Source organism: Sceloporus occidentalis, unplaced genomic scaffold (assembly GCF_023333645.1).
Source record: "Sceloporus occidentalis isolate IW3139 unplaced genomic scaffold, rSceOcc1.0.p SCAF_119, whole genome shotgun sequence".
Classification (NCBI taxonomy): Eukaryota; Metazoa; Chordata; class Lepidosauria; order Squamata; family Phrynosomatidae; genus Sceloporus; species Sceloporus occidentalis.
The window spans coordinates 561052-585637 of NW_028317099.1; the positions used below are offsets into that span (position 1 = coordinate 561052).

The window sequence follows — 24586 nt, forward strand, 5'->3', positions numbered from 1 at the left end:
ATCTTTCTTAGCTTGTTTAATGAAATGACGTGTCAAGGTCGTCTTATAATCAGACCTCAAATAGAGGTCTGAGTATGAGACTAAGATCCAGATCCCCCGCAGCGCTGCAGGGGACCTGGATCCTCGTGTCTGGTAACCTCAGCTGCTGTCGGCACTTCCACCGGGGCTTCTATCACCGAGCGCTGCAAAAGTGCAGGCAGCAGCGGAGGTTGTCTATGTGCATCGTGCAGACCTTTCCCGGCTGCCAGGGAGAGAATTCTCTTCTCTGGCAGCTGGCAAACGTCTGCGCAATAGACACAGACAACCCCCGCTGCTGCTCGCAATTCCGACGGATCACTGGCGTCACATGACCTTCCGGTGCCCAGTCATAGAAGCCCTGGCGGAACTAGCACTGGCCTCCACCCGCTCCCCCACTAGACACCAGGGAGTCAGAAGCACTGGTAAGTCGGGGGGGCATAAGGCTTTTCTGGAGGCAGAGTGCCTCATGAAATGCCTTTTAACCCCCTTTATGCTACTCTGCCTCCAGAAATGCCTTATATCCCTCTATATGCCACTCTGCCCCATGATATGCCTTTTAACTCCCTAAAGGCATATCAGGGAGGCAGAGTGGCATATAGGAGGGTATAAGGCATATCTGGGGGCAGAGTGGCACGCCTGGGGCAGATGTGCATAACTGGGGGGGGCAGGTTGGCAAATAAAAGGAAATAAAAATAAAAAAATCTTTTTTTTTCTGAATCATAGCTTTTATTAAATATGAAAAAATAGTTTACATGAATTAATATTTACCAGTAACACCTTTTCCTATAGGGTCGTCTTATATTCAGGCTTATTCTTATTTTCCTAAATTAATATTCAGATTTTGGTGGGGGTCGTCTTATAATCAGGGTTGTCTTATAATCGAGCAAATATGGTATATACTGTGTTTATATAATCCAAAGTCTCCCCTGCATACAGTCTCGGGTTGTAGATCCACAGCTAGGTGCATCTTCAAACCACTGTCCATACATAAGACAGTGAAAGAGAACACCAAGGACTTCTCCTGGAAACAAAAAACAATTTACTCACACATTGTGGGTATCAAAATTGAAATCCTGTTTCCAATGGAAATCCTACTGATATATCCAGTACTATGCAAACGTTTTAAGCAGGTTTGAAAATGTTGTATGAAAGAATGCTTTCAAAAAAGACATGTTAATAGTTTATTTTTATCATTCAAAAAAATGCAAAGCAAATGAACAAAAGAAAAATCTAAATCAAATTAATATTTGATGTGACCATCCTTGCACAAAGTCAGGGGTTTTATAGCCATATTTAGTTAGGTATACGATTAGACAATTATACCAAGCATGTATTTGATGACAGGACCAAATGAAAAAAATATCGGCCTATGATAGACCCCCTATAACTTACTACAATGGAGTTTTTTGAAGAATTTTCTTCAACATACAGCCCAGGTAGCTGAGCGATTCTGCATTTTAAAGCAAACACCATTTCAGTATATACTGAGGTAGAGTATGAGATGCTGTTTGCTGTGAATTTGGGATATGACCATTACAAGCGGTATGATCCACTTAGGCACAATGTCACAGCACACTTAGATTGAAACGGTTTTCTTGGTTATTGGCTATTTAATTGGTTTTGTTCTTTGGAATGAGCTTTATATTTTCTTTATAACTAATGTAAATGTAGCTTTAGTTGGTCCTTAGTGGATAATTGTGAATTTGCTGCTATACATGGGGAAAGGGCCAGGACTTAAATACATCCTTAAAGGTTGTTCCAGAGTGTTGATAGTGTAGTGTATTATTAAAAGGTTATGTTGTGTCTTTATAATAACCACATCCTTTGGATATTACATTATATATTGTACTATTTTATATTATTTAAGTAAATGCTGGAAAAGCTGAAAAAATTGAGACATACAATAGTGGAATCCAGGTCAGTAAGGCTGCGAGAACTGGTTTTCTACACCAGTGAACGCCCATGAAATATAGATAGATTACTGGTTAAAAATTTAATAACAGTGGCTGTACAAGGCTGAGAAATTATGAAATAAAACACAGTCTATAAGCAAAACATCCAAAAGTAAAATATAGCATTGGGGCTGTTTTCTGAAGAGAGGGACTTGGGAATAATTATTTCTTAAGAACTTAAAGGTAAGCAGGCAATGCAATAATTAATCAGGAAAAAGAAAGCAGGGTAGTGGCTTGTATAACTATAGGCTTTAGAGGCAGAAAGAGAGGTGGCTTTGCCACTTTACAGGTCTCCATCAGACCTCACCTATAATATTTTGTACAGTTCTGGAGACCCTATCCCAAGAAGGATATTGATACTTTGGGAAGAGTTCAGAGGAGGGATAGTAGAATGGTAAATAATTTGTAGGATAAAAAACATCAAGCCAAATGTAAGGGATCTTAACATGCATTATGTTGTGGAAATAAGAGAGAGGGATGCGATAGAATACTCAAATCTTTAAAGTGATTTAACAAAGTACAGGAGGGATGTTAATTTCAGAGGATACATTTTTACTAAGAGGGTACTATATACTTTGAACAGTCTCCCATTAGTGGTAGAGGCAAAAAAATGAGAGAGTTTAAACATCCATGAGATATGCATAGGGCATCTAAGACAAGACAAAGGACTGATTAAGGTCTGAGTCTCTACATAGGAAAAATAAGAAGACTATCTGGATCGAATTGTTCTTATTGGCTGTCAAATTATATGTTTCTATGTTTAAAATAAAATAATAAAAAATAAAATTAGTATTAAAATATTTTTTTATATACCAAGACAAATATATTGTTTTTGCATCAATTTTAATTTGCCCAGAGTGACCAGATTGGGATATTTAAGAATTTTGCTCAGTTATTTACATATATGTGTCTAAAATAATCATTTTCTAACCAATTACTAACATTTGATTTCAAATTGTAGTGTTCAGTGCTTTTTTGTTCTTGTTTTAAAATATTTTTAAAGTAGGTCAGACAGATCTCTTTGTTTTCATGATAAAAGTGTTACTTTCTTTTCTTATCAAAATGCTGTTCTCCTTTATTTGACAAATACTCAGATCTCTAAATCCTTTTCATTTAGTCACATGGTTTTGCTGTTCTGGAATGTTTTTAGATCTTGTGCCCAATAAAGTTTCCAATTCATTTTAAAGAATATAAATTTTACCATTTGTTCAACTCATAAAGCCACCACATTTAAATTTTAACGTGAAACATAGTTGTTCAATTTTCTTTACAGCTGGTATTTTCTGAGCAATTCATGCTGCCAATTCCTCTTTTTGTTAGGGAACACTACTGGGATCCTAATTCTTCGAAATTCGTCTATACATTTGACTAAATCCATTTCTAATGCTCTCCTCTCGTCGCTATACTTTGGAAGATCAGGACAGCACTGGATGTCATTCTCCTTCACTATTCCTTGTGTACTGTCCCTGAGTGTTGTGATGTTTTCTTCATCTTGCTTATTGAGAGACTGGGGCAGTTCTAATGTACAGGGTCGAGGAGGGTTTTCCTCATTAGATGGTAGGCAGGTGTCTGCCTCGTGATTACATTTCTCCATTGGCTGGTCAGTTGAAGTTGTAGCTGAATCATGGCTGTCCAGGCTAGAGCTAGACAGTTCATTGCCACTGTCTGGCTCATGTTTTTCACTGGCATACTGTGGAGTAACTGGCATAGTAATATCGGTTTCAACCATGACATCTTCCTCTGCAAAGAAAGCAAAGATCAATAGTTAGGTAGGTTCTTCGTTTATGCAGTTAAAAAAAAACTATAAGAATATATTAAACACGTTTTTTAGAAAGATTAAATGAGCCCTTCGACGTTACATGCATACTGAAATCTATTTTTCCTGTACTGTGGTGTATTCATGTGTACTTCATGCAAATTGGTGCAGGCATTCTTTAGTTACTGGAGTTAGGTAATGAGACTTCAGTCTCATTTATCTCCTTCCCTCAGTATTCTTCTACCACATGTTTAGTAGAAATCCCTTCCAAGCGAGGAATGCACAATCATAATTAGTTTTCACATGGATGAAAATCGATTTCCGGGATGTCTGTTATAGTTTGTGGGCGTCAGGGAGCCAATATTAAAATAGAGTTGGGATGTCTTTAACTGCTGTGGAGTATGATTTATGGGAAGAAGAAAAGCACAAATAGTCTTGGTCAAAGGGATTACGCTGTCGCTAGCTATTATATAGTCAGTGTGAATGGAGCAAATGCTTCATTGTTTGTACTAATTGTATTAAATATTTCCTGTTGCCACCCAATGGAGTAAGTAAATTTTCCAGGGGTTATATTAAGATCCCCACAAATCATAGCTTTACTTTGCTTGTATTTATCCACTTTAGCAAGCAGTTTAATAACATGAAACTTTATTAATATAACATATTAGAATTAAGTACTTAACATGCAGGTACAAGTGCTTCTACACTAGCATAAATTACCAATGCTTTATATTAATATAGAAACTCCAGCCTTTTTAGACTTGGCCATGGAGTGAGGGCAATCTATGTTTGGGTTTTTTTCTTTATGTATATGCTGTAAAACCCTTTAATATAATACTTATTTAAAAAAGAAATGTATGCAAGTTTCTGCAAGCTGTATATTCAGGGCCATTTATAGAGCAGTTTTTTTCATTCATACTTGAAATACCAATTAATTGGCTAATATTTTAGAAAAAGACATAAAAGACTAAATGTAAGCATATTTATTTTCATGCCTGATATTACCTGGTGAAGTTGAGGGAAATATTACTGTCTGGGGTAGCTGTCCAAAATCAGTGAGATTTGTTGATGTACCTGTAATATGAAAATTTAAAAAATGACTTAACAGCATGTATAAAAATACCTAACATTTCTCCACCAATATTTTTCTTGATTCCTTGATTTTATGGATTTTGCCTGTTTGAATTTTTTTTTTTTAGATATTTCTTAACTCTCAAAGAAACAGCTTTTTAAGAACCGACATGTAAGATAGGTGCATCAATAATTCATGTTAAGTAAGTTGTGTGTAAGTTGTGACTTTAAATAGAGAAATATAATTACAATAAATATACACAAACTTAATCCAACTTTTTTTTTTGGTCATAACGTTAGGAAGTTGTGACTGCTTGTCTGACTATTCTTTATTGCATGTATGCCATTTCATGTGTAGTGGTATGTATAGATAAAACATTTAAGTCCTGTACTTGATTAATGTACTTAACTGTTCCTTTTTTACATTTCTGCAAAGCAATTTCCCTGAGTTCGCCTATTTTGCTTTTGGAAAGAGAATACTGCTCTGTTCAATTGATGTCTAATTAGTCACTTCAGTGATAATAAAAAATTGCCAATGGTGGCTCAATGACCAAAATCATGAAATAAATCTCTTTTACTAGATGACTGTTTTATACAAAAGTTTAAAAATGAGTTACTATACAAATTAGTGATGGGAAGTTCGGATCATTAAAGTGAATCGGATCATTTCGATTCGTTCACTGAAATGATCCGATTCATGATCCGGATCTTCGGATCACTCAGTGTGTCTGCACGGAGTTACTGTTTTCCAGTAACTCCGTGCAGGCACACTAACGATTGGCCCCGCCCCTTTCATTATGAATCCTCCCCCCTGCCTCCAGTGATGTCAATGAAGGCAGAGAGTCGTTCAAAGATTCGGATCTTACAGGGATCCGAATCTTACAGTGATCCGGATCACTGTAAGATCCGGATCACTGTAAGATCCGGATCACTGTAAGATCCGGATCATTGTAAGATCCGGATCATTGTAAGATCCGGATCTTTGAACGACTCTCTGCCTTCATTGGCATTCTAATCATTCAGAGAATGTCACCATACTGTTATAAATAATACATTAATAATCACTGCCCCCAGGATTTACATTCCCCTTTACCTGCAACTGCACCTTAAGTTAACTTTATTAAATTAATTAAATTAACCCTCACCATTAAATTAACCCTAAACACCCCATCAACCATGTCTGCCCCTAAAATTAACCCTTAACACCCCATCAACCATGACTGCCCCTAAAATTAACCCTTAACACCCCATTAACCATAACTGCCCCCAAATTAACCCTAAACACCTCATTAAGCATAAATGCCCCTAAATTAACACTAAAGACCCCATTAAGCATAACTGCCCCCAAATTAACCCTAAACACCTCATTAAGCATAACTGCCCCTAAATTAACACTAAAGACCCCATTAAGCATAACTACCCCCAAATTAACCCTAAACACCTCATTAAGCATAACTGCCCCTAAATTAACACTAAAGACCCATTAAGCATAACTGCCCCCAAAATTAACCCTAAACACCTCATTAAGCATAACTGCCCCTAAATTAACACTAAAGACCCCATTAAGCATAACTGCCCCTAAATTATCCCTAAACACCCCATTAAGCATAACTGCCCCCAAATTAACACTAAAGACCCCATCAACCATACCAATTTATTAGGTAATTTATCTGGAGTACATGCAATTAATTTAGGGGCAGTTATGGTTAATGGAGTATTTAGGGTTAATTTCTGGGGCCGTTATGGTTAATGGGGTCTTTAGGGTTAATTTCAGGGGCCGTTATGGTTAATGGGATCTTTACGGTTAATTTCAGGGGCAGTTATGGTTGATGGGGTATAAGGGTTAATTTTATGCTGATGACTGAGGGTTAATTTAATTAATTTAATAAAGTTAACTGTAGGTGCAGTTATAGGTAAAGGGGGGGCAAACTCAGGGGAATCTAAATCCTGGGGGCAGTGTGAACATTATTAATGTATTTATTTATAAAAGTATGGTATCAGTGATATTCTCTGAATGATTCGAATCTCTGTAAGATTCGGATCCTTGTAAGATCCGGATCCCTGTAAGATTCGAATCATTCGACTCTTCGGATCATTCGACTCTTCGGATCATTCGACTCTTCGGATCATTCGACTCTTCGGATCATTCGACTCTTTGAACGACTCTCTGACTCTAAGAGTCATCGTTCCTGTGTGAATTAATGAGCTGTAACCTGACCCCAGAGTCTGTGTCTGAGTGCTCTGCAGATGACTCACAGCTCTAGGATCAGGTTACAGCTGCATGATTCACAGACTGAACCGTTACAAACGAATCGTTCAGTCTAGTGAACCGACTCATCCGGATCACTAAAAAGAACCGGATCAAATGAACGATTCGTTCATGATCCGGACATCACTAATACAAATCAGGAACTGATAGCATTTAAGGGTTCAGTACTTTAATGCATTCACCCAAAAGGTGTGTTGCCATTGGAATAAAAAAACATAACCAACAGTTAATACTCAACCTAAAATACTTGTGAGACATACTGTACTGATGAAATAATTCAAATTGTTATGAATGTCAACATAAGTATAATGCAAAAAATACAATTATTTCCGAGTGGTTAATCATAGTTCTGCAACATAGGTTTTACAACTCCTTTAGTAATGTGATTACAAATGAGTTTATATTTTGTAAAGTTGACAAAGGTTTATCATTTGTCACTTAGATAAATATCTATAAAAATGTAAGACACTTTGCCAACTGAGCTGCTGGGAAAAGTCCTAGTTATTTGTAGTTATTATGGATTTAGCTCTCGCCTCTTGCAGCTTCACCCAGACTTGATGAAAAGGCATCTTATTTTTGTTATGCTTTTGGGGTCTCAAAATATTAATAATCTTGCAGTATATATATGCATGCATTCAAAAATAGTTCATTTATTCCCATTTTATAAGGCATTTTTATATACAGAGGCCCACTAGAGCTGCATAGGAATAAAGGGAAAATTACCTCATCTGCAGGGAGGTGAAAATGTGAGCTTAAGGGCAGATCTGAGGTGTTGAGCCTACAAGGGAAATATCTGGAAATATTCCTTGCTGCAAGTTAACCAATTAAGGGCAATGCATTGTTAGCTCACAATGTTATGGGCAAAAATACATAAAAAAATAAAAATAGTAAAAAAAATATATATATATATATATATATATACATACACACTGACCATACCATTATGATCACTCGCCTAATATTGTGTAGGTCCCCCTTTTGCCTCAAAAGCAGCCCTGACCCGCCGCGGCATGATCCCCACTAGACTTCTGACGGTGTGCTGTGGTATCTGGCACCAATACGTTAGCTGCAGATCCTGTAAGTTGCATCTGGCCTCCATGGATTGGACTTTTTTGTTCGGCACATCCCACAGATGCTCGATTGGATTCAGATCTGGGGAATTTGGAGGTCAAGTCAACACCTTGAACTCGTTGTCGTGTTCCTCAAACTATTCCTGAACCATTTTTGCTTTGTGGCAGAGTGCATTACATTATGCATTATCAAGAGGCCAATGCCAACAGGGAATACCGTCTCCATGAAAAGGTGTACATAGTTTGCTTAGTTTTGCCTAACAATGCTTAGGTAGGTGGTACGTCTCAAAGTAACATCCACATGAATGGCAGGACCCAAGATTTCCCAGAAGAACATTGCCCAAAGCATCACACTGCCTCGACCAGCTTGCATTCTTCCCATAGTACTTCCTGGTGCCGTGTGTTCTTCATGTAAGTGACACACACGCACCCAGCCATCCACATGATGTAAAAGAAAACATGATTTATCAGACCGTCGCCTTCTGCCATTGCTCCGTGGTCCAGTTCTTGTACTCACGTGCCCATTGTAGTAGCTTTAGGCAGTAGACAGGCGTCAGCATGGACACCCTGACTGCTCTGTGGCTACTTGACACCATATGCAACAAACTACGATGCACTGTGTGTTCTGACACCTTGCTATCAGAACCAACATTGACTTTTTCAGCAATTTGAGCTACAGTAGCTCGTCTTTTGGATTTGACCACAAGGGCTAGTCTTCACCTCCCACGTGCATTACTCATCCTTGGCTGTCCATGACCCTGTCACCTGCAAGCTACCGTTTTGGAGAGGCTCTGATCCAGTCAACTAGCCATCACAATTTGGCCCTTGTCAAAGTAGCTCAACTCCTTATGCTTGCCCATTTTTCCTGTTTCTAGCGCATCAACGAAATGTCCACTTGCTGCCTAATATATCCCACCCACTGCAAGCTGCTATGATAAAAAAGATTATCACTGTTACTCACTTCACCTGTCAGTGGTCACGCTTTAATGGCAGATGGTTGTGTGTGTGTGTGTATATATATATATATATATATATATATATATACGGGGTGTATATATGTATATCTATATATATGTATATCTATCTATACCTATCTATCTATATATATATATATACAATCATGGTTGCAGGGGTTGCAACTCCAACCGGGCTTTAAATGCTTTTATTTTAACACTTTCCATGCACAAATGTTACCACCATTTTGTGGTTGAATTTTTGTGTTTTTTCCACACATATTTTGTTCTGGTACAAATTTACAGCTCCTGGTATATGTCAATGACAAACAATGCCCCAATACATATTTAAAAACATCTCCTGAGTACATACCAGGTGACAGGGTCACCCATGCATAGATTTGCTGGGTTGTTTGGAAGCTAAAAGGATACAATGAAATCTTTCAATTCGAAATGTTGACATCTGGCCCATATCCTATTTGGGGCATCTTTGAAGTCAAACCATATATTTTTTGAAAACAAGAAACCTCAGGGTATTTCATATCCTAGTATTTTTATTCTTTTAGTGCACTAATTCTACCACCAGCCTTTGTCAAAATTTGTTGCAGTATTTCTTTGTGTGTTTTTTATCACACACATTGTACATTAGGTATGAAGTTACAGCTCCTGATATGTGTCACTGCCAAGCAACAACCCAATATGTGGCCAGCAACATCTCTTAAGTACACTGATACCACCCATGCATATGATTGACAGGTTGTTTGGGGGCTAAAGGCCACATTTGGGAGATGCATCTTTTTTGGGAATGTTGACATCTGGTCACATCTTTGAACCCATCCAATTCACTTTACCACATAACACCATATATTTTTGAAACATAGACACCCCTAGGTATTTCAGATGCTGGTATTTTAACTCTTCCCATGCACTAATTCACCACCATTATTTGTCAAAGTTTGTGGTAGTATTTTTGTGTTTTTTCACACGTAATGCTGGTATAAATTTACAGCACTTATTGTTACGGACAAAAAACATACCCAATATGTATTCAGCAACATCCCCTGAGTACAGTGATACCACCCATGTATAGGTATTTGGAGTGGTTTTTGGTGCTGAGAGGCCTTATGTGGGAGGTGTGTATTTTTGGGTAATTTTAACATATGGTCAACCTGCCCTATGTCCTATTTGGCACATCTTTGCAGCCGTCCAATTCAATTTACCCCATCAAACCATGCTATTTAGAAAGCTAGACATACCGTGGGTATTTCAAATGCTTGTTTTTTTTTTAACATGGCAGGATTTTTGGGACAATACCGTGCTAATTTGGGGGCTTGCTCATCTTTGTTTTTTACTTTTTTTATTTTGTTGAAACTGGATGGTACATCACTGGAGGATTATTTTTGCATAATACTTCATTTTTATTTTTTTTTTTTATGGACATACCTAACCTCAATTAAACAGTCCACTATTTGGCAAAGCCTTGTGTAACTTTAAGCCTTTGATGGGACACATTAATTATGGCGTTTAATATTTTAGTCAAAGCTAGACATGTGCATGTGTATCAAAATTAGGATTTTTTATTTGGAAATTAAATTTGTTGTCTGAAAATGAGATGTTCTCTCTGTCGCCCCTGTGACTAATGTGTCCAACTTTATGTTAACAACTGCCCCACCTTGCTAATTCTTACCCATTGTTTTGCATTTCATTGCTCAGTCGCTGTCAGAATTTGACATTCTATTGTCAGTATTCTCTTATTCCTTCTCCTTCTTGATAACTTTATCATCATTGTATTAGCTCACTTTGATAGCAAGCAATCTTTTTAACAGTGATGGCAATACATATACATACTTAGCTACACCCCTCCCCTGCTCTTTTCATTTGGTTAAGAGAAAAGGATTTTTCCATAGAAGGATTAATGATGGGTTTAAGATAGTAACTAAATATTAAACTATACTATTCTGTAAGCTGTATGCCATTTTGTAAGTAGCTTTAACCCTTTTTAGAAAAAAAAGGAATGTCAAATCTCACACAAAACTAAATTTAAAACTATTGACAGCAGGTTGTCACATTTTCCAGTGAGGCAGACACCTTGATGCACCCGTGGAGCCCAAAATTGAGATTTTCACCCTCGGGAACCCTTAGGTTGAGCTCTTGGGTTTGAATGACCATGGGACTTTCTGATCAGGGTCTACCTGGCCCCTCAAGATACACTACAACCCAGACAGTGTAGAACAAAGTCAGACAAGCCAGGTTCAGGAATGAATACATACAGAATGTCAGGAATCAGTCTACAAGCCTAGTCAAGTCAGTAAAACCAGGAACTAGCCAAGGTCAGGATTGGGGAAGCCAGAAGCATCCATATAGAAAACCAGATCACAACTAGACCTGTTTCATTTTCGTACAAATCTGTTTTCTTGTCGAATTTTAGCTTTTAGTCTATTCATCCAAATAACGAACGAACAAATGCAACATTGGATGAAAGAAACCAAAAACAAAAAGTTTTTGTTCATTGATTGGTCGCCATGGCTGCCATTTTAACTACACTAAGAGGAGGGGAATCTTGCCATGTTAATTCAAATTCTTTATTTCTTGTTTCTATGGCAACCCGGATGGTTGAATGGAATTTCTGAAAATGAAAATGTTGGACGAATTTCGTCTGAACTGAAGATGGAGACGGACAAATTTCGTTAAGTACAAGAACAAACACGAACTTTCCGCTGGACCCCAAGTCTAGGACAGGATACCTAAACCATGAGCCACTGCCATAAAAAACTAGTAGCTAGTTCAGGGTAGGTTTTATCAGCCTACAACAGGTTTCATACAGCCTAAGTCTGTCACACAGAATTAGGACATTACAGGTAGTATATTGGCAGCCCACAGTCAAAGGATATGTATCTATGTCATATATATGTTGCTTTTGGTACACTTTTACATTTTCTAGTATGGATATTGCTGGGCTTGAACTCTTAAATCACACATAAAAACTATTATCACTCATCTCATTTTTTCCTGTCTCCTACTTTCAGTTACAAGTTGTGTGTTGTTCTACAAGGACTTCTTGCACATTAATCAGGAACTCAGTGACATTTGGATGAGCTCCCAGTAATATTATGTCTCATTTTCAACCAAATCACGCTCACTGTTCCTATGTTGATGAGAAAAACACACAGGAAGATAAATGCAGGCATTTTAATACATACTCATGACAAAATACTAATTTACAGGTGTAAAATAGGCACCTGCAACTCCTGCGGTGCATCCCCCCCATGAGGCTCCAAAGGTTTATTTATGCACAAGTGAATCCTTGTTAAATTTACTGTTAACTAAAACTCCTAAGTCCTTTTCCATGTCAGTCGTCCCCAGTGTTTTCCCATTTAATACATATTCCCAGCCTGGATTTTTCTTCCCCATGTGCATAACCTTACATTTATCTGTGTTGAACCTCATCTGCCACATCCCAGCCCAAGCCTCCAACCTATGCAGATCCATTTGTAATCGTGCACTGTCCTCTATTGTGTTAACCACGTTACAGAGCTTAGTATCGTCTGCAAAGATTGATACTTTACTATACAATCCCTCTACAAGGTCATTAATAAATATATTAAAAAGAATAGGACCCAAAACTGACCCCTGTGGTACCCCACCTAGCAACAGTCACCCACTGAGAGTATGTAACATTAATAACCACCCTCTGTTTCCTATCACTGAGCCAGTTACTTACCCACATACACACATTCTCCCCCAGCCCAAGCATTCTCATTTTATGTACCAGCCTTTTATGTGGCACCGTATCAAATGCTTTGGAAAAATCAAGATATACAACATCCAGCGATTCACTCCGATCCAGTCTTGAGCTCACCTCCTCATAAAAGCTGATCAGGTTAGTTTGACAGGACCGATCCCTTGTAAACCCATGCTGATATGGAGTCATACATTTATTTTTATTGAGATACTCCAAAATAGCATCTCTTAGGAAACCCTCAAACAGTTTACACACGACAGAAGTTAAACTAACAGGCCTATAATTCCCCGGGTCACTTTTTGTCCCCTTTTTGAATATTGGCACAACATTTGCTATGCGCCAGTCCTGGGGAACAGACCCTGTCACTATAGAGTCCTTGAATATTAGAAATAGGGGTCTGTCTATTACATTACTTAACTCCCTTAGAACGCGGGGGTGAATGCCATCTGGACCTGGTGATTTGTCTATTTTGATTTTTTTAGGCGGCACTGCACTTCTTCCTGGGTTAGACAGGAGACATGTACTGGGGCATTTATCTCATCCTGCTGTATATTACCTGGCATTTCATTTTCCTCTGTGAATACAGCAGAGAAGAATATATTTAATAGATTAGCTTTTTCCTGATCCCCGTCTATAACGTCTCCCTCATTACTTTTTAAGGGGCCAACGCTTTCATTTTTAACCTTTTTACTATTTATATAGTTAAAAAACATTTTGGGGTTTGTTTTACTCTCTTTGGCAATGAGTCTTTCTGTCTCCAATTTTGCTGCTTTTATCTGATTTTTACATATTTTATTCCCGATAGCTTTTTAGTGCTTCCTCACTGCCTTCCTGTTTTAGTAGCTTAAATGCCTTTTTTTGCCATTTATTGCCCCCTTTACATTTTTATTTATCCACATTGGTTTTCTCTTGTTCCTGACTCTTTTATTCCCATACGGTATGTACCTTTCACAGTGAGAATTTAAGATATTGGCCAGTCACAACTAGCAATAAGCAAAGCACGCACATAATTGTTGTATGGTATTGGGTCGTAAATGAGGAGATAGTATCACCCATTCACAATTAGCAATAATAACAGTATACAATTAACCCCTTAAGGACCAGGCTGTGTTTTACCTTTTGTACCATTGGGACCGAGGCTGTTTTAACACTTTTGCGGTGTTCGTGTTTAGATGTAATTTTCTCTTCACTCATTTAGTGAACCCACACAAATTATATGTTGTTTTTTTCAGGACAAGAAGGGCTTTATTCAGATACCATTGTTTTAATCATATTATCTAATTTCCCATAAAAAAAATAATAAAATATGATGAAAAATGTAAAAAAACCCCACATTTTCTGACTTTTACCCCCAAAATCTTTTACTCATCCAAAAAAGCTAATGAAAAAACCTACTAAATATATTCTACTATTTGTCCTGAGTTTAGAAATACCCAATGTTTTTATGTTTTTTTGCTTTTTTCTGCACGTTATGGAGCATTAAGTACAGGTAGCGTTTTGCTATTTCAAAAGCATTTTTTCCAAATCTGGTAATTCTTCCCCCCATGTGCCATTTCGGGTATCTTTGAAGCCGGCCAATGCAATTTACCCCATCAAATCATATATTTTTGAAAACTAGACACCCCAAGGTATTTCAAATGCTAGTATTTTAACCCTTTCCATGCATGAGATTCTACCACCAGCCTTTGCCACACTTTGTGTTAGTATTTTTTTTTTACACAAATTGTACTTTGGGTATACATTTATAGCTCCAGGTATACGTCACTATCAAACAACACCCCAATATGTGTTCAACAACATCTCTCGAGTACAGTGATACCACCCATGCATGGGTTTGACTGCTGTTTGGGGTTAAAAGGCCACATTTGGGAAGTGCGCTTTTTTCCCCCTATTTTGGTCAGTCTGTGCCTATGCCCTATCTTTGAGCCTGGCCACTACAATTTACCTCATAAAACCATATATTTTTGAAAACTAGACACCCCAAGGTACTTAAAATGGTAGTATTTAACCCTTTCCATGCATCAGATTCTACCACCAGCCTTTGCCACACTTTGTGGTAGTATTTTTTTTTTTATTTTTTTCACACAAATTGTACTTTGGGTATAAATTTATAGCTCCAGGTATACGTCACTATCAAACAACACCCTAATATGTGTTCAGGAACATCTCCCGAGTTCAGTCATACCCCACATGTATGGGTTTGTCTGGTGTTTGAGGTTAAAATGCCACATTTTGGAAGTGCGCTTTTTTTTTTCCCCATTTCGGTCAGTCTGTGCCTATGCCCTATCTTTGAGCCCGGCCACTCCAATTTACCCCATCAAACCATTCATTTTTTTAAATTAGACACCCCTTGGGTATTTGAAATGCTTTTATTAAAATTTTTCCACGTCAGGATTTTTGGGAAGATACAGCGCTAATTTTAGCACTTGCAGATAATAATAAACTTTATTTTTTTATTTTATTTATTTTACTCTTTTTGGACTTTTTTTTTTACATTTTGCTGGAACTGGATAGTTCCTCTAAAGCATAATAATTTTTAAATGTTACCATGTTTTTTTTAAGCTTTTTCTTTTTTTCCTTTTTTTTTTTTAATTTTTTTATTTTTTTTTTAAATATTTTACTAATCACATAGTGATTAGAAAGCTGGGCTCCATTGACTTGTATGGTTGAATGCAGTACCTGTATTCAACCTGCAAGTGGAGCTAGAGTTCTCTAGAGGGTCTGGAGACTGTCTAGCGAACTTTTTCAACTTTATTATTTTTTTTCCCGGGCCGCCGCCATCTTGCGGATGGTGAAGACTGCGTGCGAGGCATTACAGCAACACCGTTTAAACTTAGAAAGTGATTGTTTAAGTCTGATGACGTGTCAAGCACGTCATAGGTCGTTAAGTGACCGTTTTACATGACGTGCCTGACCCGGCAATGGACGTTAAGGGGTTAAGGTCCATACACCCTGATTAAAAATAAAAAGTAAACTATCCAGGATACAAAATCATTATCTTGTCTGTTTTGTAGCATCCATTGGTAAACTGCCACATAGCTATAAAAAGAGATCCTAATCCTTCACAGGCTCATGTCACCTCCAAAACAAGGAGGAAGGATTTACTTGTAATGGCTCTTCTGTAGCAAGTGTCAACAGGGCCACCATTTGGGAGGTATACAACATTACAGTTAAAAGGGTGCACAGGTATCATTAGAGGGGGGCTGGAGGAGGAGCCCTCACTACAATGAAGGGCTCTCAGCCAATCAGGAGATACTTCTCAACTATCTTTAAGGCTGAGAAGCCTCTCCCGATTGGCTGAGTTCCTCCACACAAGCTCAGTGGAAGCTGCAGCAATCACCATGTAAGAAACCCACTGTGTGTGTTATGTGTGTATGTGACTGTGTTTGTCTGTCTGTGTGATTGTGTATGTAATGTTTGATAATAGAGGTTAATTGTTTGAGATTGCTCATGTCTGGTATGGAAGTGGTTAATTGTTTGAGACTGCTCATGTCTGATAATGGAGGGTGTTAATTGTCTAAGACTGCTCATGTCTAGTAATGAAGTGGGTTAATTGAGCCTACTCATGTCTGGTAATGACTGTATGTATGTATATTATAAAATAAATATATTATTAAATCTGAAATCAGCATGGTTCCCAAGGCTTTGTACATATGTATATAATATAAAATGTATTTTATGAGTATGTGACGGTGTGTCCATCTGCGTATGTAATCTCATTCGCTCCATACTGTGTCCTTAATTAAATAAAATATGATCACTCCTTGCCCTAACTAGCTGAGGCATTGCCAGCCTTCTGAGATGCTTCAGTTACATCTTTGCCCCCAAACGGCTTGTCAGTGCCCCAAACTGCTTGTCTGAGCAATCTTTGCACCCTGACGGTTTGTCTGTGCCACATTTGTACCCAAATGGCTTACCCGCTGCTTCTTTGTGCCCTAATGGCTTGTCAGTGCCCTTAAACGCCTGTCTGTGCCATCTTTGCGCCTAAGTGGCTTGTCAGTGCCCCAAACTACTGAGCAATCATTTTGTCCAGACAGCTTGTCTGTGCCACCTTTCTGCCTAAAGAGCTTGTCTGCACCCCCAAATGGCTTTTCTGCACTGTCTTTGCTACCAAAAAACATGGGTAGAAGAGAATATCCTGGTGGTTTGAAAGGGGGTCATCTGAGAAGGGGCTCCAAAACATTTGATGGCGGCACTTAGTGTTAAACATGTGTGTCACATATGTAAAAATCATACCATTCACTCCAGGAATGCCCCTTCATGTGTGGAGGAAGTTGAGTGAAATTCAGGCTATCCTGTATTTAACCCTTTAATAGTTGCTTAATACAGAAATAATGAAGTTTATAAAAAGCAATACCATTAATTATTATTGGCATGATTTCCTTATTAGCCTGAACATCAGTGAAAGCGATAGAAGTGGGCTACCAAATTCTGGAAGGAAAAAACACCCTAAATTCCAGAAAATGGTTTAGGTAATGCCTGATGTTTTTTGTGTATAAAGTGAGTTGGTACAAATTTGCATTAATAAATGAATAACAAAACTACAATTAAAAATGTACTCTAGGAGTTACCTTTAAAAGATTCGATGGGTTTTTCCTCCCAAAGATATGGATCACTCCCTTGAGTATTTTCCTGATGAGGTGGCAAAAGTGTATTTCCCTCTGGGAGGTGACAGGTACGATGCTTTAAGAAGTGAGTGAACTTACTCCACCTGTGTATCCACCAAATTTTTATACCAATTGTTGTTATCAGGAGCTGCACCGGAAAGCCCCACAAGTAAAGGATTTAGTATTCATTTAATACGTGAGTATGTCTTTTAAATTCCCTTCCCTTGTTTAGTTTGCAAGGGAAGGTTTGAATACTTGTTTTCTACAAAATAATTCCAACATTGAAAATGAGATTTCAATAAAGCTGTCAAGTGGGTTTAAAAATGGTTTCTACCAAACGGTCTTGTTCCTAACCTTCTGTCTATGATTCCTGACTCTTGACTCCCTGGTCATGGGAGAACATCATAGTCGTCTGGTCCCACTTCATGATCACCAGGTAAAGGCTAAAGTTTTACCTTGTTAGGGAAGTAGGAGTGTATTTTCCCAGAAGGCTTTTTCTGCTGCTGGCTTGCAATGTTTGTGACCCTCCGATGCGGAAAAGTTGTTTTTGACTAGACCTACTTTGCTGTGATTTGTTTTTTTGGCACAGATGGCGAACAGGCTCTATCACTCAACTACCATAAATTCGGACCTAACAAACACTGACACTAATTGCAACACAATATGAAAATAACTTAAATGTCACTGCTCTATTTTTGTACTGATTTTTTCCAGAGATCTTAAACATTGTAGGTATACATTAATTACCTGTAAAATGCAGTCTTAGCATGACAAATTTTACCCCATTTATATTTTTTATAAACATACCTCCTAACTCAGCTGTTAAACAAAATGGGATGTAAGTGAAAGGCTTTCATGCCAGGCTGCATGAGCATGTCAACCAACACTTCATGTGCAGAAAGCTGACAAGTGCTATCATTTAACCCCTTAATGACAAGACTGTTTCTTTCTTGTAGTACAATTTGGGACAATGGCTCTTTTAACAATTTTCAGTGTTACTGTTTAGCTGTAATTTTCTTCTTTCTCATTTTGTGCACCCACACATATTATATATTGTTTTTTTAAGGACAAACAGGGCTTTCTTTAGATACCATTATATTTATCATATCATCTAATTAACTATAAAAAATTATAAAATATGGTGATTTTTTGTTAAAAAATTACTTTTCTTTGAAAAATCTTTTACTCATCTGCAAGAACTAAAGAAAAAAATTGCTAAATAGATTCTACTATTTGTCCTGAGTTTAGAAATACCCAATGTTTTCATTTTTTTTTTGCTTTTTTCTGCACACTATGGGGCAATAAGTACCAGTAGCGTTTTGCTATTTCAAAACCATTTTTCCCCAAATCTGGTCATTCTGCCCCATGTGCTATTTCAGGTATCTTTGAGGCCGGCCAATGCAATTTACCCCATCAAACCATATATTTTTTAAAACTAGACACCCCAAGGTATTTCAAATGCTGGTATTTTAACCCTTTCCATCCACTAATTCTACAACTAGACTTTGTCAAACTTTATGGTAGTCAAAATTTTTGGTATTTTTCCCCACACATGTTGTATTCCAGGTATGAATTTACTGCTCCTGGTATATGTCACTGCCAAACAACACCCCAAAATGTGTTCAGCAGCATCTCCTGAGCGCAGTGATACCCCACATGCATTAGTTTATTGGGTTATTTGGGAGGTAAAAGACTTGCATCGGGCTGGGGGGAGGGGGTGTGATTTACAGACCAGTGATTTCAGTCACTGGTCTGTTGTTTAACCCACCGATCGGGAGGTTGTGAAGCCTCCTCTGGGGCTTTGGAGCCTTGCCTCAATGAAGAGGCAGCCTGGAATGGCCCTCACCAGATTTGCATCTGACTCGGGGTGTGTTTAACAGACCGTTGATTTGCATCACTGGTCTGTTGTTTAAACCAATGATCGCCATCAATCACGGCGATGGGAAGGTCATGTGCTGTCCATACCTGGGAATTCTCTGGGTTTGACCCGGAGATTGCCGCGTAAGCGCTGCTCCTCTGGTTCAAGACCCGAATCCACTGGGTCACAGACGCCCACGAAGTGGAGGATCCAGGTCCCCTGCATTGCTTCAGGGGATCTGGATCTTAGTCTCTATTTGAGGTCTGATTAGAAGACGACCTCGAATATAGACGATGGTTATTTTTCAGAGCATAAATGCCATGATAAAGGTAAAGCAGCACTTAGACAACCAAGGGCACTCAAATGCCTACCAGCGGGAAAAAAATAAATAATAAAACTGAAGCACCTGCGCGGTAGGGTATACAGTATATCCAATACACCTGTTCTAGGGGTTAATAAAATGTTTTGTAGCGTATACCAGTTTAATTTTCCGCCTACCTATGCTCTTGCGTCTTTTATTTTTTATTTGTATTACACTGTAATGGCTAGAGCGCAAAATATAAGGTCTGAGTATCTTTTTCCTTGTTGATCGAAGCACATCAATTGAAATCTTAAAACAAAATGCTATAGATTAAGGCATTCCTGATTTTTTTTATAAAACGCTAGATAATTAACTACAAAACAGAACAAAAAAAGTAGCCTAAATAAAATAACTTATGTGAGCCACATGAAAGAGAGAACGAGAGATGGGGTAACCCAAATATGTTACATTCTTAACTAAGAAGTAATGTTACTCGCTAAAAAGACAACCTAACTTTTATTAGTGAGATGTTAAAACCATAGTACAAAGTGAACAGAAATAACGGCACAAAAATGTACAAGTAATGACACAGTGTTGAAAAATTGGTAAAAAAAAACCCCCACACGTTAAATATAAGCTAAGAGTTATGTTATCTTAAAACTTGTGACAATAAAAACTGATTTCTACCCTGACTGATATATATTCATACTTGAGCTACCTGCCGAAAAAAGACAGTGAACGTATAGCAGGAATAACCAGAAACAGGGGATTAGCCACTGTTCCATTAAAGGATTCTCTGAATATACAAAATCAATAGCCAATGATAACAACAGATAGAAAATTGATTTGCAAAGGAATAGGAGGCAATTCTTTTGTATCTTTCCTCTGGTTTCAATTATTTAATTTGTCGCAAGTAACAACATTTAATTATAATTACAGAACAATTAAAAAAAATCATTTGATGCTTTGATTCATACTTTATATATCGGTGTTGCTCTTGTTTTTTTATTTTTGTGTGTTGCATCTGATCATTGGCTTTATCTCTTTTTTATTTATTTAATTCATACTAAATCACCGACCATACAAAAAAAGTGGTATCAAGAGAAAGCCAAGACTGAAAAACAATATATATAATTTGTGTGGGTCCACTAAACATGGAAAAAGGGAATCATGAACAAAGTTACGCTAAAAATGACAAAAGAGCTCTGATAACTTAGGGGGTAAATCCCTGTTGCAAAGGGTTAAAATAATGGACACAGATGGAAGAAAACAGTTGGCAAAATAACTGCCGCCCTGTATTTGTAACAGAGGACAAGTCAAGGACAACAGGCCAGCAACCATTAATCCCCGCAATCAAATCATTGCCAGAGCAGACTAAAACACATTCTTGCTAAGAAACTGGGCATTTGTAGAGCAGCTCACCATCATTTTGCCTTGTGACTGATTTCATACAAATATTTGCTATCGTTATATAAAGTAAATATGTAGTTATTATATCTGTATAGATAGGACATCATCTTCATTATTATTTAAATATGTGAAAGCCAACATATGATTTAACATTAGAAAAGTGTATTGCCATAAATTATATAAAATGTAAAGCGTGCTTATGTGTTTTAGCCAGCAATCTAAAGTTTATATGTCCACTCTCATATATTAAGCATTTCAGCACAATAATAAGGTCTCTTGAAAGGGTAGTGTATATTCTGTCTACAAATGAATATGCTTTGTGCATATTTGCGATGTACGGGCAATCATAATTTTTATCTCTTAATCAGTGGAAGAAATTCCAACTTTTGAAGGAATAAATAAGATTCTACTTACCAACATATTGTACAATCCACTTAATCCATGATTTTTGCATTTTGCCTTTTACATTAAAGTGGAAGACAGGGTCCACTACATTATGACACTTTCATATAAATTGTGAAAGCAAAAACTGTTAGCAAATGCATACCTGAATGTTGCCAGCTCCAGTTGTGGGACCTTTCCTATACGGCTGCCTGGGTGCTCTGTACACATGCACGCTCACCCAGACTGCCTTATTTACTAACACTGGGTACAGTGTGCACAGTTGCAGGGGACATGATTTTTCATAAATACTTTAAATTACAGGGGTTGACTCATCCAAATTATTTATCACACACAATGGGGATTGGGGACAGAAAAAGGCACTCATTTTTTAAGGTAAGAGGGGGGAGGATTAATTAGTTGCAATCAAGGACATGGGAGCTTAAAGACATGTGCAAATGGGCCACAAATTTCATTTCCTGTCCATTCGGTTTGATTCAAATTCCAGGGGCATTTTTACTTGGGGAAGGAAATTCATTGCTCGGCCCTCACATTCACTCTCTAATTCTTGTTCACTCTCTCTCTCACACTCTTTAAATGTTTCCCTACCTTCTCTGCCGGCCACTTCCACTATTGCTGACCACTTTGGCATCTTCATCTTCTATCTACTATCTTCAATCCTCTATCTTCATCTGCATCTCTGTGGACATAACCCGGCAGGAACTCCTGCCAATATGGTGGCACTTGCTGTGATGAAATTGCTGCTATATTGCCCTGAGTTCAAGATAGGGCAAAATGGTGGTTGCTTTCAGTGACGTCGTCTACCCGGATCGGATTATCGGGGAGAGGTTGTCAATGGATGCACCACCACCACACTGCCCTGAGTTGGACAAAATAACGGCGCCTACCGCGACGTCCTCTCCCCCTATCAGAGGATCGTGTAGAGGACGTCACTGCAAGCGCTGCCATATTGCCCAGAATTCAAGTTATGGCACAATGACAGAGCTTTCGATGATGCCCTTTCACTGATTGGAAGATCGGGGAGAGGATGTCACTGGACATGTCGCCATATTGACCTGAGTTCAAGTTAGGGCAAAATTACAGTGATTTTGGTGACATCCTCTCCCCGATTAGAGTTTTGGGGAGAGGATATCACTGCAAGTGCTCCCAATTTGGAGGAAGTTCCCTCCAGGTTATGTCAGCAGAGATGCGGACGAAAATAGAAGATTGAAAAAAGCAGATTTAAGATCTGAAGACGAGAGAAGAGAAGGGAGAAGATGAAAATGCGGATGAAGATGCAGAAGTGGTCAGCAGAAACGGAAGTGTTAGGCAGAGAAACATTTAGAGAGTGAACAAGAATGAGAGTGTGAGTGAATGTGGGCCCATGAATTTCAGTTGAAAATTCTGAGATTTCTGCTTTGTTTCCTCTAATTTCTGGGGGGTCTTGTCAAGTTTTGTACGAATTTGTACACTTTGTACGAATCAACATATTTACAAAGATTCACATATATACACATATATACTCCTGTTCAAAGTTGGGGTCATAAAAAACAAGGAAATTTCACATTTCTAAGTGACCCAATTTCTACATATAATAAAGTTTAAGAACAAGCATTTGAAGATTCACAGTGAACTCTGAAAATTAATGACTTAAGTTTTTAGAATTTCATTTTTTATACTTTTACTGTCCAGTTTTAGTGAATAATTTATAGATCCTCTTATAAAGGCATTCAAATTCTTCATATCAAACTTTCAGTTTCCATGGAACTGTAAACTGTTTGCAAACCTGTCCCCACAGCTATACCAACTGCAAAAGAGTAGGTAAAGTAGGTGCAATAGTTTATTAGGGAAGGATTAGGTTGTGGAAAAGAGATGGCTTTTGAGAGGTGTGGTATCATCTTCTGGTTATACCTCAGGGTAGCATTCTTTTGAAGCAACAAAGGATTTGAGTCTACAGAAGGACATTGAGTAGCACATTTTGGATAATAGTCATGGCAGGTAAATCATGGAGGATGATATAAAGTCTATTTCTACACAAGGTGGGGCAAAAGGCAGAGGATAAGAGGGGAGTAATAATATTTTACTGTATCACTCACGGTAGAAAACATATTCAGTGTAAGATGTCCAGATCTTGTCATCTGTTTGATCATGACCAAAGGCGCAGGTTCCAGTTGAATTGCAGGCAACCATGTGAAAACCAGCATCTGCTAGCCTATCAAAAGCCTGCTCCAGGAAGGTGAACTTCAGGTAGTATCTAGATGTATACCGTTCAGGGGGCCTATCAGGATCACGGCTCTCATTCAGTGTGTCCCCAAATACCTCTTTAGCCAGGGAGGTCTTGCCACATACCATAATCCTTGCAACCCGTCGAAATTTGGCATCTGTTTGACTGTCTCTGCCCAGCGTGTAAGAGCCCCTGTAACCTATGGTAATAAAACCAGAGCGACGGAGGTCTTGTATGGTAGATGAATTACCTGAAGTAACAGCAAGGGTGGCACTCACAGATGACAGGTTCCTTGTGAACTCTACATTAGGAGACTGCTCTTCAGAGTCACTTGCATCATCTCCTACAGAGTTTTGCTTGCTTAATTTTGGTGCCAATATCTTGACCAGTTCTGGAAGTTTGAAGTACTCTGCCTCCCTCTGAAGTCTACTCCTCTCTGGGAAATGGTCTGGGAGTACCAACTGTTGATCCCTCATATAGTCTAATATATATCGAAAAAGGAAACCATCCCGATCTAAGAAATATCGACCTTTGTTGTCCCGGGCCAAGGGGCGGGCATTTTTTGAGAAAACATCTCCCACAGAAGTGAACCATGGACACTAATCAAAGTAGGGTAGCGAGTAATATAAACCTGCCCACCAACGTTGAGCTCTATGATGTCTGGAAATGGGGGATGTTCGTCCCCATATCTGAAAGAACTTGCATTGTCTGGGAGAGCCATGCTATTTTGAAAAAGACCTGTTTAGGAAACAGAAGTATGGCAAAGAAAGAAGTTAGAATAAAAAAGGTAAATTGCAAAAAACAAAAAAAAATACAATCCAAATAACTACATGAAACGTGTTGAGGTAAAATAGACCTTACAGTGCTTGAACAGAGCCTATACTTTTCAAAAATTATCCATTTTGCAGTACACAATTCTGTTTATACATTAGAAGGTGAGCCAAGATAGACCACTACCTGGTCCCATGTCCACT

At 38.2% G+C, this 24586-nt stretch overlaps 1 pseudogene; it reads right to left on the reverse strand.

The window, feature by feature from the left end:
- Positions 1-23476: 23476 nt before the first annotated feature.
- Positions 23477-24333, reverse strand: LOC149282305 (BTB/POZ domain-containing protein KCTD12-like; annotated as a pseudogene).
- Positions 24334-24586: the final 253 nt, after the last annotated feature.